This window comes from Physeter macrocephalus, chromosome 10, assembly GCF_002837175.3.
Source record: "Physeter macrocephalus isolate SW-GA chromosome 10, ASM283717v5, whole genome shotgun sequence".
NCBI classification, from domain to species: domain Eukaryota; kingdom Metazoa; phylum Chordata; class Mammalia; order Artiodactyla; family Physeteridae; genus Physeter; species Physeter macrocephalus.
The window spans coordinates 30,454,546-30,471,769 of record NC_041223.1 but is presented as its reverse complement, the minus strand read 5'-3'; the positions used below and the strand labels follow the sequence as shown (position 1 = coordinate 30,471,769).

Genomic DNA, 17,224 nt, shown 5'->3' with positions numbered 1-17,224 from the left:
AGGTAGTGCTGGCTTCTGGGATGGTTAATCCAGCATGTTCTTTCCATATCTCTTTACCTTCAACCACAGTGTTGGTTTCATCCAAAACTAGCTCCCCTCATGTCACAAATTGAGGTCATATGCTTCTTTCTTCCTGTCCAACAGGAAAGAGAAATTGGTTTCCTGTACCTTTATTAAGCTCCAGCAAACATTTCCTCTTATCTCATTGTCCAGAATTGGATCATAAGCAACAATTGACAAGAGAGAATGGGTTAACTTTGGCCAGACTGGCCCATCCCTTGAATGAAGGAAAATTCCTCTACTCAGGAGAGGAAGGGTGGGAGGGATATTGAGAGTCAGCTGAGTGAATATATAAATAATTGTTGACTGAATATTAGTTATTGTCACTGAAAGACTTCACATTTCTTGGAACTATATCAATGCTCATATCAGATGTAATAAATAATTGTTGAATATATTCCCTATCAAAATCTTCTAATTATTTTCTTCTAATCTTTCTGCCTACTAAGGCTCACTTTTCTTCTGCATGTCTAACTTCTCTCTTTTCCCATCACACACTAAGATGGACTCTTAACTTGATCAGGGTTCTTGAATCTTCCACGTTTTTTTTATGTTCATTTTCCAAAGTTGGAATTGATTTTCTTCTCCTCAAAACAATCTATCTCCCTGAAGCCTTCCAAGATCAAACATTTCCAGTTCTAGTCACAGAATCCCAACAAAACCTCAGCATTCTGGCACATTTCCTTTAATTTTTGGGATATGTATAGGTATGTTTCAGCCTTTCCTTCCTGTTCAGTCAATAATAAGACCTGGAGAACTCTGTCCATTCTAGGCAATGTATGTCCTACACGGTATATGGTGTATGGTAAGCATTGGCAGGATAGTAATATTTGAGTGGCATAGAAATCATTGAGATAAAACAGTATGATTAATAAGGCAAATGTTATTGCTTTTAATGTCAAATGCATGGAGCACTCAAACTCTAGGGCATACCAAATAGACGTGAGTAACTTACTAAACCTTCAGATTGTCTTATTCCATTTCCAAAGATTCTGATTCAGGTCTGAGGTAGTGCTAAAAAAATCAGCATTTTAATCAAATGTCCCAAATGACTCCCATAAAAATTGTATAAACAACATTTGGCTAAATGGGTAGCATTCAACAAATTTCTTCTCCTTACATCAATACAAGAATAAAGAAGTAAGGCTTCATGGCCAATGCTAAATGTTAATGAGTGAATGAATATCCCTGATCCCATGAGTAACTGCTAACTAGAATTCCTGGAGTATTAAAAAATATATTTAAAGGAGTGTCAGGGAGGGATAGGTGAGGGGAGGCGCAGCGAGAGAAAGTACCAGATAAGAAGGTTGAGTTCTGATAGTGAAGGGCCTTGAATACTATGTCAAGGTGTTTGGATTCTTCTGAAAGCATTAGGGAGTCTTGGAAGGTTTCTGAGCAGGGAATAACACTATATAATTTGTGTTGTAGAAAGCCGACTTTGTCCAAATGTGATGGATTGACCAGAAAGGGAAAACTGGACGCAGAGGAGAACCACACGTGATCAAAACCACAAATGGTTTCTTCAGGCCACAGGGACAGGTGAGGTCTCTGGGGCTTGAAGGCCACTGTACCATGAATCAACATAAGACTAGGATTGTGAGTGATTAGCTATGCTTTCCATTTGGAGCCAAAAGTGATTCATCTCCACGAGGCAAGTGACCACTCCTGGCTGCTCAGTCCAGAAAATAAGTTTCTCAGAGCTGAGACACTCTATGCCAAGGTCCAAAACACAGAGGCAGCCCCAGAAAATCTTTTTCCCCTACTTATGAATCATAATGGAAATTGAAGTTTAAACCTAGGAACTTATAGGGAGCAGCAAATATTTTACTCTAACAATATATTATTAGCATCATGTTTTAAGAAAAAATGCTAATATGTTGAAAGAATGGCTGAGGCATACTGTTTATTACACGTAGAGTTTAAGTTAGGTTAGAGTAGAGGCTCAGTCTCCCAGAGCTGGCAGTGTCAGGGTCAGGTGTGAGGAAAGCCCTGGGGTTCTATACTTAGAGCTGAGCAAATAGGTCATTGAGGGTGGCCTGGGAAACAGGCTTTCCCCTTATAACAAAAATGTTCTCTGCCTTGGCCACATATCCCCACTGACACTTCTCTTTTATCATCTTTCCAAGGAGTCCACTTGCTGGACAAAATGCTAGAGGGTAAAACTGGAGACACCGGAGTTAGTTCTTTCCTTTGGAGAGGGACCAAGGAATGAGGGAAATGGATTCTGTGCCCAGAAAGAAGTCAAGTTGAAGAGCCAAAAGTTATCAGGAAGACAGAGAACATCAAATGGAAAATTAGCTAATTTTCCTAACCTCTTAAATGCTAAAGACAATCTTTTAAAATCTGTATAACTCAAACTGGTGTCAGCTGTTCCCTAATTCTCTTCTAGGAGTTTCCATCCAAAGTTTCCCCTTCCCCCTCCCCCCATTGCAGTCTTTACCCCAGCCTTCCTCACATATGCATATCCACCTCCATCAAAACATTAACAAGAAAGTAGATCTCAGGTTCAGGTGAAGCTAAGAGAGAATTTCATCATAAAACCAGCAACCACCTTTTTGAAATATCTCCTTTAGACATTTCTGCAATGTCACTGTCTATTGAACTGCTGGGAAGGTGACCCCTTTCCCCTTCCCTATGGTTGCAGGTCAGTCTCCTTCCTCTCTCCTCCCTTCCTCTCTCCTCCCCTCTCCTCTCCTCTCCTTTCCCTTCCTCTCCCTTCTCTTTAAGCTGGCAGAGCAATTCTGCTCAAGCCCCTGCCTGCCAATCATTCCGGGTTCTTAGCAAGGCAAAAGGTCCCAAATTTAAAAGGAGAGAATAGTTTTTTCCCTCTTGTTATTATATCTGCATAACTCTGTTGTTTTACCTACTTTTCCTCTATTTTTGCCATCAGGAAAAAAAGTAAAAGATAACTAAGTAAGGAAGGCAGGATTTTCAGTTACATCTGCTGCAAATTATGGGACCGAGGGAAGGAAGTCTCGACATTTCTTTCTCAAGTGGGCTTCAGTGAGTCTACTCTGTGCTGGCCACTGAGGTGAGTGCTGGCATCTCTGTACTCAAGAAACTGTCTGTACAGAAAGGAAGCCCAGCCTGGCTTCTGTATACCTCATATTCTGAACTTTGATATTTCAATTGAGTGTTTCACAGGGGGTCCTCAGGCAACTTTTTCCCAGGGTCCTAACAGCTGTTATGAGAATATATTACCTTTAAAAATTGTTGAAAAGATGACAAATTAGGAGAATTTTTCTCAGGAGTTGAACCACTCTTTTGGCTCCCCACCAGCCATGATTCTGACTATATCACAGTTGTGGAAGAAAGGGAGTATGTAGTTCATACCTCAACTGGTCCTAGAACTAATTGCTCAAGCCACAAGGTAAAGAGGATCTATCAAGTAGCCTTTACTTAAAGCCTGAGTAATAAACTCATTGCAACTATGGAATCCAAAATGGGAATTGGAGGTAACGAAGTGGCAGGGCCATATACAGAATTTGTCGGGCCCAGTGCAAAGTGAAAATGGGGTGGGTGCTTGTTCAAAAAGCAAGAAAATGTGCTAAATATGTGTGTCTTAAAACAGAAAGCTTTTTTTGTTTCTTCAACTTGCTATGGTGTTTTTAAAATTTGCTTTAAGTAATGTTTTAAGTAAAGAAAAATTAATAATTTTAATTATTAATATGATGTTGCCATTCATTTTTATATGGTACAGTACATTTTTAGATGCAAATATAAGAGCATTTGACTCGTATGTGTAATCACCAAAATTATATAATTCATATTTCATAGCTCATACATGCATTTTTGGTAAGAATATATGTGAAAGCACTACACAAAACACAACTGTTTTTATTTTATTTGTCCAAAGATGCACACATTCTCTCTTTTAATTTTTATTTTTTTATTGATGTATAGTTGATTTACAATGTTTCAGGTGTACAGCAAAGTGACTCAGCTATACATATATATATATATTCTTTTTCATATCCTTTTCCATTATAGGTTATTACAAGATATTGAATATAGTTCCCTGTGCTATACAGTACATCCTTGTTGTTTATCTGATTGACATATAGTAGTCTGTGTCTGTTAATCTGAAATTCCAGATGTATCCCTCCCCCTGCTTTCCACTTTGGTAACCATAAGTTTGTTTTCTATGTCTGTGAGTCTATTTCTGTTTTGTAAATAAGTTCATTTGTATCAATATTTTTTTAGATTCCACAGTAAGTGATATCATATGATATTTGTCTTTCTCTGTTTGACTTATTTCACTTAGTGTAATCTCTAGGTTCATTCATGTTGTTACAAATGGGATTATTTCATTCTTTTTTATGGCTGAGTAATATTCCATTGTATATATACACCACATCTTCTTTATCCAGTCATCTGTCAATGGACATTTAGGCTTACCAATGGTCTTGACCTTTGGCTTAAGGAAAGACTAAAAGGAAAAAGACCTATGCATTGCCCCATTTTTCCCTTTGCTTCTATGTCATCATTTCTAGCAAAAGTGGTTGGTTAATTCAGGGAAGTAACATTAGTAAGAAAAGATATGAGAGGGTTCTCTGGTCATTGAGTTTCTTAGAACATCATTGCTTTCTTTCTGCATTCAAAGCATGTTCTTGTTCTAAGGGAAAGCATGGCCTCTTGGGGCTGTCAGCACCCCTGCCCACTAAGGTCTAGACATAACACGTTTAGCTTGTACTCACTTGAGTCTCAATGAACTCCCACACATTGTGAGTCCACACAAATTCTGTGCTCTCAGGGTGGCAAGGAACAGTGGACACACATACTGAGCATCTCTCTGCTCTCGAGTGCTCAATTGTCTTCATTAGATTTCACTTGTAAAACACAAGTTCAAAAATAAAATTATGAAGAATTTCAAGATGGTGACAGCAGAATATTAAACCAAGTATGAGGCTCTTCTGAGTGTGGGACCCTGTGCAGCTGCACAGATTACATGCCCAGGAAGCCAGCCCTGTAAGGGACCATTCTGCCTTATCCCTCTCACTCATGGGTATTGGGCACCTGCAAGGCCATCTCCTTGGAATTGGAAGAGAAATCTTGCCTTCTCCCTTCTTCCCCATTTCCATGGTTCTTCTTTTCTTTTACCTCTTTTGTCCTTCTCCTCCAAATCTGGCTCTTCTCATACTGGTTGGCAATTTTTCAGCTCCATCTTTCCCTGCAAAAATGGGTTGAAGTGGTTTGGGAGAAAGATTCCCACTCTAGTAGACTTTCTTCAAGAGTTGTTTTAGAAAAAGCAAGTATAGTATGTTGAGGAAAAGGGTATTTTATGATTTTTTTGGCATGTATACTGTATTTGGAATCACTGATATAAGTAATGAAGAACCAAGAAGATTTAAAATAGAAAAGGAAATTGAAAATAGGAAATGTTTCATTTTAGCAAAGTCTTTCTGGTATATAGCATGGACTTAAATTAGAGGAATATGTAATAAATCATAGAGGCTAGTTAAAAGGAAGCCATTCTACAACCCTTGTAAAATGACAGTTGCCCAAGGCTCTAGCATTGAATGACACTGTGATCACTTGATTTCACTTATATGGTAGGAATAGAGGAGTCGAGAATTATTTAGTTGACAGCTTTAGGACTGGGGAAAAATCTCTTTGACCTAGAAGTGGCTGATGGAAGAAAGGAAACAGAAAGCATGTGAGCAACTCTTCTTGAAACTTGAGAGAAGAGGCTGTCTGAACCAGTAGACCTGTTCTTCACAATGTCTATTGGAAGCTGTGGCCCCTTGTGAGGTTACATAAGCTTGGGGGTGGCACTGGAGCCTATTGTATTGAAAAACACTGTGAATCTCCTGGGATATAAGTTTTCAAGTTAAAGACCCTCTCTGCCCACTTTCAGATTGAGTTGTTTCTTCTACAGTATTTTTACACTTCTTCATAGTGGCTCAACCTAAGGATGTGAGAAAGTAGGAAGAGAAAGTCATTATCATTCCTTACAAACTATGAACATACTTGGTTCTTGAGAGTCTGCTTTCCTGCCCAGACAACCAAATTAATGGAATTCTTTGTTCTATCCCATGAAAACAGAATCTTAGCAGAAGCTGTTCCATGTAAGTTTTGACTTTACCTGGGTATTTTGGTCTTGGGTTTGGGTTTTCTGATTTGGTCTGGGTCTATCTTCATATCATGATACAGGAAATTCAGGGGGATTTCTTGGGATAGTTACCTGTATTTGGCTTGTGAAGTTGCTTCTTACTTGAATTAGAGCCACATGTGGAAGACTGAAGGCACTGTTGGGCTCTTGTTATCACATGTTTGGATTTTAAGAAAGTTTAGATAGCTTGTTTTATATAATAATGTCAGGATAAATGGAAACAAAACTGTGAATGCTTAGTGTTTTCTTTTAGAATTCTTAATGTTTTCTTTTAGAGTGACAACTCTTTCTTATTGTTAGCGTGGTGTAAAAACTGCTGGAGAAATATCATATGCTTGCTACCTCATTTGGAAATCCCCATGTGCAGATTCCAAGTTAACATTTTTAAATGAATAAACACAAGGAAATCAAGCTCTAACAGTTAATGTATTTTTTAATTAAACTTTTAAATGTATAAATGAGTCCAAGCCTCTTTTCATAACTTGATGACCTAAAACACTTTTAAAAGTTATATTAGGGAGTTAATGCAGCTAGAAAGACACTTAATGTGCTTTCCTCGAGAGGCTGATTTTCTCAAATCTAGAAGTAAAACTAGAATTTCAGCAAAATGAAATTTTATTATATGATTATTGTCATTTTTAATGGAATAAAAATGAAATGCATTCATTCTTACAAAAGTTTTCCCAAACCATGTCCCAAAGATACTCCAACTACAGACTGATATTAGAGATTAGATAGTACTTATCTTTTTCACAGTCAATTCTATTCAAATATTTCAAAATCCTTTCGAAATTGCTTTACAATGTAAGATAAGGATATTCTTTTGACTATGGTATACTTAAATCAACATTTTAAAAAGTCCTATTATAGTTAGTTGGCAAGCAACACAACAATCAAATAAAGGTAGATAGAGGACCTCACTTCTTATTCCACCCAGGCATCAGTAGCTTGCAACACCAGATTATGCTTATGATTATGCTTATACTTTGTTTGCCAGACCCTCCTGAAAGTGTCTTATTGTTTTACACCATCAGCACAGCCCCTAGCAAAGTTCTTTACAAACTTTTAAAGACTGCTAAGCTGACAGGCATTTACTCACCCCATCTCTGTAAGAATCCTAGGGTATGACTGACAAGAAAAACTACCTGTGTCTCTCTCTTTCTCACTTGCTCTGATTTTCTCATTTTCTCTCTTTCTTTAACAAAGCAGATGCCCTCTAAACTTGATCCCATATGGTCCTGTTTGAGAAAAGAAGGGGAAAAAAATTAAAATCAAGTCCCACTAATTAGAGGAAAATTGTATGTAAATAATTGAAAGGCCTTTTCATTCTTATGGTTGACATTTCTACCAAGGCCTTAATTGACTGTTGGGTCTAAAGGGTTATGTGCTTTTTTTAAGTGACATGTGCTCCTGGCCAAGTACTGGCTGGGACACACTGTGAGTAGTTTTAGATCACCAGCAGCTCTTGCTATTTTAGTCTGTGTCACTGCTTGAAGGTGTAATTAATTTGAATGATCCTAAAAATGATAATTATGACAGTTCTGATATTTGATAAGAATAACTTACATTCAGTCTTACTAAGAAAGTCATGGAGCATTTAGCAGAAGGGCAAAAAAATCTATACAGTGCCAACAAATATCTCACAGAGAAGCAGACAGCAGAAGCCTCCACAGGGCTTAACTTGTCCTTGTAAGTAATTTGTGAAATATTTCGCGCTTGCTAATTAATTGTGTTCTGCACTTTAATTATATCTTCGATCAGTAATAATGTATGTTACGTTTGTTTCTGTTTTTAATCTAAACATTTTTAGCCAATGCCAATTTTAGCTCATTCTTGTACAAATAATATTTATAAATGGCATATATCATACGAATGATATTTGCACCCATAGAGCACAGTATTTCATTATTTTCCTTTACTAAATCAACATGATTAAAAAAAAAACCACCTAGTACTATTGTTAGATTTCTCTTTCTCTTTTGCTCCTGATTTCTTTTCTTCTTTTAATTTAGTTTTTCTTGTAACAGCTAAATTTCTTGACAGGTATTCTCATTCTTCAAACCATAAAAAGAAAAAAAAATGTATAAAGAAAAGGGTTAAGAAATTAATAGTGAATGTCTAAGATGTTGAAGTATGATCTTTTTCTGATTTATTGGGTCACTCAAATTACGAACATTGAAAAATAGTATTTTGTATGTGTAAACAATGATCTTCAGTGCACTGATACATTTTTATAAGGTATCTGAAAATTACTCAAGACTTGTATCTTTAGTATGTGTCCCTATTTAGTCAATAACAGGTTTTACAATAAATTATGTTTTAGAAAAACACTTACGTAGCTTCTTAGAGTTATAGGTGCATGATTAAAGGAAATGCAATGTAATTTAGAGCCAGAAGTTCTGTATTTAAATATTAACTGTAGTCTGTTCAGCAGTTTGATTTTTGATCAATTCTTTTCTTTGAACTTCATGTTATCTATAAAATGAGGATAATTAATAATAATAATCTACTCTACAGAGTTGTAATGAGGGCCAAATAAGCACAAGAATATTAAAGTGTACATTCATAGTTTGTATAAACAATTCGTCAAGAATTAGTATTCTAGTCTATAAAAATTGCTTCTTGCTTAATAGTGTTCAGGGGGAAATGACTAAATAAGTAAAGAGGGGAAAAAAGTCTAAACTACTTCCTTTTTGTTTCCTTACTGGTTTGTCATTGCTAATTTTTTTCATTTTTATTTTAGAAAAGTTGATAAGCAGGAATACTACTTTACTATGCCTTTAACAAGTAAGCAGCAGTTGTGAGGAAGTAATGAGTTCTGAATTTAAAGGACTGTGTCCTGTTTTCACCTGTTGCTAACTTGGTATAGTCAGAGGTCCTTGTGCTGCTTCCTCATTCTGGCTGTCCATCTATAAAATGGGAGCAGTAAGTGTGTAAAAATCTAATCACCCACCTGGACTGCTCCTGGAGCCCCTGAACCACAGATGGGCAGCTCATCTAAGCGTCCAGGAGGATGCAGGTGTGCAGGGGAGCGCCCCGTTCCTCTCCCTGATCAGAGTCCCCAAGGAGCTGGGGCCCCCAATGGCGGGCCAAGTGCCACGTCTCACACTGGGCGCTGGACACGCTGAGAACTGACCCCCACGCGCCGGGTGGTTCAGGTTCTCTTTCTCAGGGCTGCGGGATTGGGAGAAGAGGAAAGTTACTCCCTGGCTGCCCTCCTCTCAGGCATGGGAGAGCCACTCTCCTAGAAACATTTCAAGGAGTAAGGGTACCAGTACCTGTTCTTTATACCGCACAGGATGTCGTGAGGCTGACATGATCCTTGGTATCGTGTGTGTGCATATGTGCTGTTCCTCCTTGGAGAGAAGTAGTTATAATATAAGCTTTTTTTTTTTTTTTTTTTTTCAATTGTCGTTGTTGTTTTCTTTTTCCTCTGGGAGAAATTGTTTACTTGCCTCTTGTTCCATGAATTTTTTTTTTCCTGGTAATATGAGCAGATTTGTGCTTCTAGGAAGAAAGAGAGAGGGAGGGAGAGAGAGAGAGAAAGGAAGGGAGGGGGAGGAAGAGAGGAAGGAAGGAAGAAAGGAAGAAAAGGAAAGGAAAGAAAAGAAAAAAAAAAGAGTTGCACCAGTATAATATGTACATAATAGGCTCTAAATGAGAAGAAAATTTTGCATTTGTTCTATGGACTTGTATTAAGCATACTTTAGAATCTGATGTTTCTTTCTCCAAAGTGAATTTCTACGTAGTATTAACTTCAAGTTTTTAAAAAAACTGCACACACCCGAAAGTAATATTTTTATTTAGATGAAGGCATCATCTTTTGTTTCTCCTTTAGAAAGCTAATAAAACCCTCTTAATTAAAATTTGATAAATTTTAGTGGTAAAAATATTATTCTAAGCTATACCTTTGAATTAATACTTCTTCAAAATACTCTTCAGAATATAAGCAGCCCATAGGTTATATGGAAAAAAAGAGAAGCTAAAATGCTATGGATTTAGGATTTTTAGCTGACATTTTACTTCTTACTCCCCCAACCCTGTTACTTTGTTTTACAAATACTTAATTTAGATTTGTAATATGAGTTAGTGTGGGTTGCCTAGATTTTAACTAGGTATTAGTTATGTTGTATTTTTTATGGCATGTCCCATAAATGAATGTCTTGAATATTCTTAAGTAAACATGTTTTTAAAACATCCTATTATTAAAAATATATCAGCTAAATTTTTCAACAATTTCCTTTTTTAAGAGTGCAGTCCGTGCTTCTAAATTCAGTTTTACTTTCTCTCTACGTTCCATTTGTATTTCCTTCAAATCACATTGCCTTGTATGCTTTCTCTCAAGCTTACCTACAATAAAGCCTTCTGTTGTCTAAGGGTCATTCCTACATGAATCATGCTCTGTCAAAATTTTGAGGTTTATAAATGTTCAGTTAATTGAACAGTCTGACCAGCTGAATACTTGTAAGTCCTTTATAATATCTTTCAACACTTCAAAACTTTGGCCCACTTAAAACTCCAGAATCCCAGAGCAAATGGGACAAGTCATTCACATGGATTCTTGCTGATAAAACTAAGAACATGCTTATGCATTTCTCAGAATTTGTAATAAAGTAAACGTAGTTCTACTCTTAAATGTTTATTTTTGAACTGTGTCTATGTTATGCCATAGCAAGGGGTTGGAAAGTGAAAAACTTATCCAATCAAGCAACTATTTTGACTTCATATTAAACACTAACTTGGCTTTTTTTTCTCACTAATTGGATGTTTTGGCATCGTGAACGCTTACAGTTTCTAAGAAAGAAGTCAGTCTCTCTCTCTCCCTCCTCCAATTATTTTTTTCTCACAGTGATGTGATACTGAAAATGAATGCACAAATAAGTAATTATAACTTACATGCCAGCTCCAGCCCACCCCAATTGTCTTCCTAAGATTTCTGTGCATTCCTGGGGGACATATATTTTCATGGTCTCTTCTGGCCTCAAGTTCCAGATTTCACAGGATTCTGAGTCTCACTCCATATCAGTTCCATCCTTTCTGCTCTGCATCAATTCAGACATGGAACTCAGCCCTTTTCCTTCATTCCTTCAAAAAAATAATGCAAATCTGCTCACAAAAAGTTATCTTTCAGTGTAGCTGACTTTACTGAAAGCTTGGCAAGACTAAGGCAGTTAACACACACAATTCTTCATACTGGTGATTTCTCTACTTAAAAGTATGTTGACCCAAGTCATATATCACATGGACTGAACACCCTCTTCTCCTTTGTAAGATAATTCCTATTCTCTCTAACCAACCTCCAAATCAGCTCTGAGTTTCCAGGGCACATGTAAAGACTCACTAAGTCTTCTTCTAAACATCTGCTCTAGGTATTGCCCTTTCTATGTCCTTCACCAGTCTCTACAAGGGGAAGTGAGGAGTACAGAAAAGTTTTACTCCACCCTTAAGAAATATTCCTGCCCCCAACACACACACACACACACACACACACACACACACACAGAGACAGACACACACTCACAACAGAAGTTCATGCCACTCACCCCACACTCACACCCTGTAGAAAGCAGAAGTATCTAGAGTCAGTTTGGATTTGAAGCAAAAATTCCCCTTGAATACATTTATATCAATGTTTAAAAGCTCTTACTTGCTATAGAAGTATAATATTTCAGTGGAAACTCTTAACTTGTTCTCCAAGCTGGCCCTTGCCTGTCCCATATCTAGACACACTGACCTCCCTTCTGTTCCTTGAAGGGCAAGCTCATTCCTTCTGTATGACTTTTGCATCTTCCTATCTCTGTGCCTCTCAGCATAACTGATTTGTTCTCATGATGCATGCTTTAGCCCAGGTTTCTCCCTTTTGTAAGTGACCGTCCAATCTACAGCAACGTCTTCACAAGCCACAGTCACATCACCCAATATTCTCTATAAAAATCACTGTTTTATTTCTTTAAAAGAAATTATCACACTCTGAGATTATCTTTATTTTTTTATTTAAACATTCTCAATTGTCTATCCTTGAGGAGAGGGTCCTCTTTTATACTGTTTACTGCTGTACTTCAGGACCAGGAAATGTGGGCGATACTCAGTAAGGGCTTAATATATTTCTAAAAATAAATAATTGTGTCTATTGTTAAAAATAAAAAAATAATTTGCTTAATAACTTTAAAAAGTATAACTTATCTAATATATTTTAAAGGACACATCACATTATCTTTCCCATGATAGTTAACATGAATTGAGTAATAATTATAATTATTACTGTAACCAGGACTTCCTGAGGTTAACCTGATGGTAAAGACCACCATTTACTATGCTCATATTTAGAATTCAATGTTCAGAAGAAATAGTATTAGCCTGGGAATTAAAACAGCCTCATTAAAGATTAGCATCATGGAATTCTAACCCAATCCTCTCATTTAACATTTGTGGCAACTGAGACACAGAAAAACTATCTTGCCCAATATTAATGGCATTAAGTCTGGAATTCAGGTTTCTTGAGTCTCAAATGACTAATTTTCCCTGTAAACCATGTCCCCAGTCCTAATCTAAGAGTAATCAGTTACTTCATGTTTTCATTTATAGAATAAGCAGGTGAAATTAGATGATCTCTCACCATTTGCAGTTCAATTACTCTCTTTCTTTCTTCCCCTCTGTTCATCAGTTATTCCGCAACTTGACTGGAAGCAATCTCCTTACATTCTCATTCTTATTGTCAAGATCCTACTCAGTGATACCTTGAGTCCCCAACAACTCTAAATGTCTATTACTCAGGGGTATTGGTGCATCTGACTGGCTGCTGCCGATACCCAGCACAGCAGACTTGCAACTACTGAATCTACGCAAGTAGAAAAATAAGGATGCTTGACCATTTGCAAGCACTTCATTGAGGACTTCCTGAGTATCGGAGAATAAGGCACAGCCAATCAAACGTAATGATAAAAGGTCAATTACGGTAAAATCAATGTTAAAGTTGCAATTAATATAGAACAAGGTTAAAATTAAAGCACCTTAGGATGAAATTGTTAGGGCTTTTTTGTAACCAATGTGTTTGATTCTGAATTAAATTGCCTTGTTCATCTTGTGGGGGAAGTATCTTGTACGTTTCCTCTCTTCTCAATGGTATTAGTTTTTTATTTCAAATGAAGCAGATTACCTATAAACATATATATGTATATATATTATGTATATATATATATATGAATAATACAGACTAGAAAGGTTTCTCATTCACTGGTGTAAAAGTCCTTGGATAAATCAAATTTAGCCTACCTTAATTAGATTGTTACCCAATCTATATATTTGAATACCTCACAAAAGTTTAGCTCAAAGTTTTCTGCAGTTTAAACATTTTTTTGAGGAGGAAACTGGATTGAAGTTAATTTTCTAAGCTATTATGTGAATTTGGAAACTTTCATTTTCCTATGTTTTAGAATTTTCAGATACACTAAGGAATTTAACATTTTTTTAATGTACTATCTTTGTGCCTAACGAGGAGTTTCCCAATGCTGGTTGTACAAGTGTGAGGAAAGAGAGATAATGACTCGTCCTATACATAGGCATATAATCTCCTTCCTGTTCCCTCCGTTTCTCTGCAGTGTCTAGAGCATTTGGTTAAATCAGCCTTGGTCTAACCGTTGGAAAACAGTAAGGAAGTGAATACAGGAAGTAGTAGAATGGGATAAAAATATTGGGGCCAAAAACCTGAAGTGTATTTCAGAGGAAAATAGAACAATCCGAGATTTACTACGTTCATATTACACAATACTCAGTGTTAATCTGGGATCTATGGACTCTCCTGGAACATTCAAGGGAATCCATACATCTCCCAAATTTTAATGTAAAATTGTGAGTGTGCATTTTTTGGGAGGCGAGAGACAACCCAAACTTTTCATCATATTTGCAAGGGGGTCTGTGACCCTCAAAAAAGGCTAACAAGGACAATATCACCAGGTTACCAGACAACAAGCACCATAAAAATGGAAAAGAGTTAATTAATATAAATTAACATCTCTCCTTTCCCATCTCCAATTAATTATATTTGACATTTTTCATTTTCAGACTTGGAAATCATATCTGACCTTAGGGCTGTACAGCTGAAGTAGATGAGGATAATTCTGTGACGATTTAAGGAAGAGAGCTTAGGATGAGTGAAAACTAAGAAAGTGAATTCATTAGAAAAGAAAATTGAAAATAAGGTTTACCTAAATGGTAAAATAATAATTTATTTTACACGTAGAAAACTTTAATATAAAGATTTAAAGCAACTGTTTTCCATCCCCTATTAGTTTGTTTTCATTGGTAACAACAACCAGTATTTACAGAGAACTTACCATGTGCCTTCAATGGTGCATAAGCATATGTTTTTATATTAAGTTCTCATAATGAACCAATGGAAGAAGGAAATATTTCCTTTAATTTTTCAGACAAAGAAATTGTAATTATCCTGGCAGCTCAGGAAGGACTTCCAACAAGAGACAACATGATGCCAAATTTCCAAGTATCAGTGTGTGTATTTTGGGAGGGATGTGGAGTTCAGAATGCAAAGGAGTGAATAAAGGGGCTGGGGAAGGAGCAGAGTAGGAAGAGTGACAGCAAAGTTAGATGCCATTTAGGTATGTAGAGTCTACTCTTGAGAGCAACTTGAACAGAAGAGACTGATGAGGAAGGCTTTAAAATTTTGTCTTCAGAGATCTGCAGTAGAAGAGAGTTCCACTGAATCAGGATGAGGCTCTACACCAAAGCTGGGAGTGAACACGTTTTGGAATTTTTTCAAATTTCTTCCAGCTTTAAGTCTTCAAACACTAGATCTTAAGTCTCCTTAAGCAAAATGAATGTTTAGAATTTATAAATAGGTCAAGAATAGTCAACTATCTTAAGAAATTTCTTTTCATTGTTTTGTAAGAAATCTTATCAACTCTTCCAGGGCAAGGAGACATGGAAAGGAAATGTGTTGACCCTGAAGACTCTAGGGGGTGGATATGGTGATACTGCGTCCCTCAAACAGCAACAACCATCTTTAAAACATGAAATAAGCCCATGGGTAGATTTGAGAACTTATTAAAAATATATTGTAAAGAACCCAGAAATTTCAGTTCCAAGTATATTTCCGAAAGAATTGAAAGCACGAGCTTTAATAGATATTTGTACACCCATGTTCATAGCAGCATTATTTACAATAGCCCAAAGGTAGAGGCAACTCAAGGGTCCATTGATGGATAAATGAATAAGCAAATGTGTATATGCATACAATGGGACCTTATTCCTCCTTAAAAAGGAAGAAAATTCTGACACGAGCTACAACATGGATGAACCCTGAAGATATCATGCTCAGTGAAATAAACCAGCTACCAAAGGACAAATTTTGTGTCATTCCACTTATATGAGGTATCTAGATTAGTCAAATTTATTGAGACAGGAAGTAGAATGCACTTTCTGGTACCGGCAGGAGTGGATAATGAGCAGTCATTTTTTAATGGGTCCAGAGTTTCAGTTTAGGAAGATAAATATGGTTTTGGAGGGCTTCTCTGGTGGCGTAGTGGTTGAGAGTCCTCCTGCCGATGCAGGGGACACGGACGGGTTCGTGCCCCGGTCCGGGAAGACCCCGCATGCCGCCGAGCGGCTGGGCCCGTGAGCCATGGCCGCTGAGCCTGCGCGTCCGGAGCCTGTGCTCCGCAACGGGAGAGGCCACAACAGTGAGGCTCCGCGACGGGAGAGGCCACAACAGTGAGAGGGCCGCGTACCGCAAAAAAAAAAAAAAAAAAAAAAAAATGGTTTTGGAGATGGACGGTGGTGATGGTTGCACAGCAGTGTAAATGTACTTAATGTCACTGAACTGTATACACTTAAAATGATTAAAATGGTAAATTTTATATTATGTATACTTTATCTATCAAAGAGAACAGAGCGTAAGTTAATTTATTTGATAATTTTAAGGCTGATTTCTATTCCTAGTCTTTAAATACATGAGTGCAATTAAAATCCATTCTGGATAAGGCTGGGTTAAAAAGTATATATTTGTAAAACATAGTAGGTACTAGATTTTGCATATGAGAAATCAATATAAATGTTTTGCCTGAAATTCTTGTATGTTATATAGCTTGATTTAAATATACCTAAAATATTATATGGTTAACATTATATATCTTTTGGTTATTTATTGAGTACAGTCAACTTAGAATTTCATTATCCAAATTGAAAATGTTGTTTGACATGGTTGATGACTGGTGGCTTATGTGGTAGGAAAATATTTTACTGGGAACTCTTGACTAGTGGGAAGGCCAATAAGACGTATTATCAACACTTTTAAATGGTGGTATATTCACAGACTGCACAGTCTAATAGATGGCTAACAATTTGACAAATATAAGTTTTTAAAATTAAGTACACTGGAATGTCTCTATAATGTTTTCCAGGGATCTGGGGTTTTTTCAGTGTTACATGATCCTCTTTGGGTCCTTAGCCAGCTCTTTAAAAAATGAACGCTAGCTGCAGGAAAATGTTAAATGGAGGCATACTGTGATGAATTTCACTGTCTAGTATTTATTTTAAAGGGTTTAACTTAATATACAACACAGTGAAACTTCGCTTTCTCATACATAATGCATTAAAAATTTTAGTCCCTTAGAAAACATTGCCAGTGAAATTACAGTGAATAACAAATCCATATATACTTAGAGCTAGGATTTTTTTTGGTAGAGTTTATTTTTTCATAGCTGTCTTGAATGGATATTTTAAACTTAAATGGGTTCCATTTCTCCTAAAATAAAGCATCTTTAGAGGAGAAATTTTAAGGGAACAGATGAAATTTCATTACCATGCATGTGGTCACACCTTGTCAGAATCGAGGTCCTAAATTTCACTGTGATATTGATATTTGCACACATTTAAAGTGACATTATTTGGCAAAAGAACAAGTATCTAGTTTGAGTTAGTGGTGCACATGGCGATGACTAACCACGTACTACGAGGTTAAAACAATTTTTAAAATCGCTTGTTAATGTGATAAGACCAGGCTCATGTTTTTCCTAAGCTCATTTTCAGTTGGCTTTT

At 36.7% G+C, this 17,224-nt stretch overlaps 1 long non-coding RNA gene across 3 annotated transcripts in view; it reads left to right on the top strand.

Annotated features, from left to right (window-relative positions):
• Positions 1-7,622: 7,622 nt before the first annotated feature.
• Positions 7,623-17,224, top strand: part of LOC114486952 (uncharacterized) — a 33,259-nt gene continuing 23,657 nt past the window's right edge. For all 3 annotated transcript variants that reach the window (XR_003681433.2, XR_008618348.1, XR_003681431.2), the window contains exon 1: positions 7,623-7,861. This is a non-coding gene — a long non-coding RNA (uncharacterized lncRNA). The remainder of the gene's footprint in view (positions 7,862-17,224) is intronic.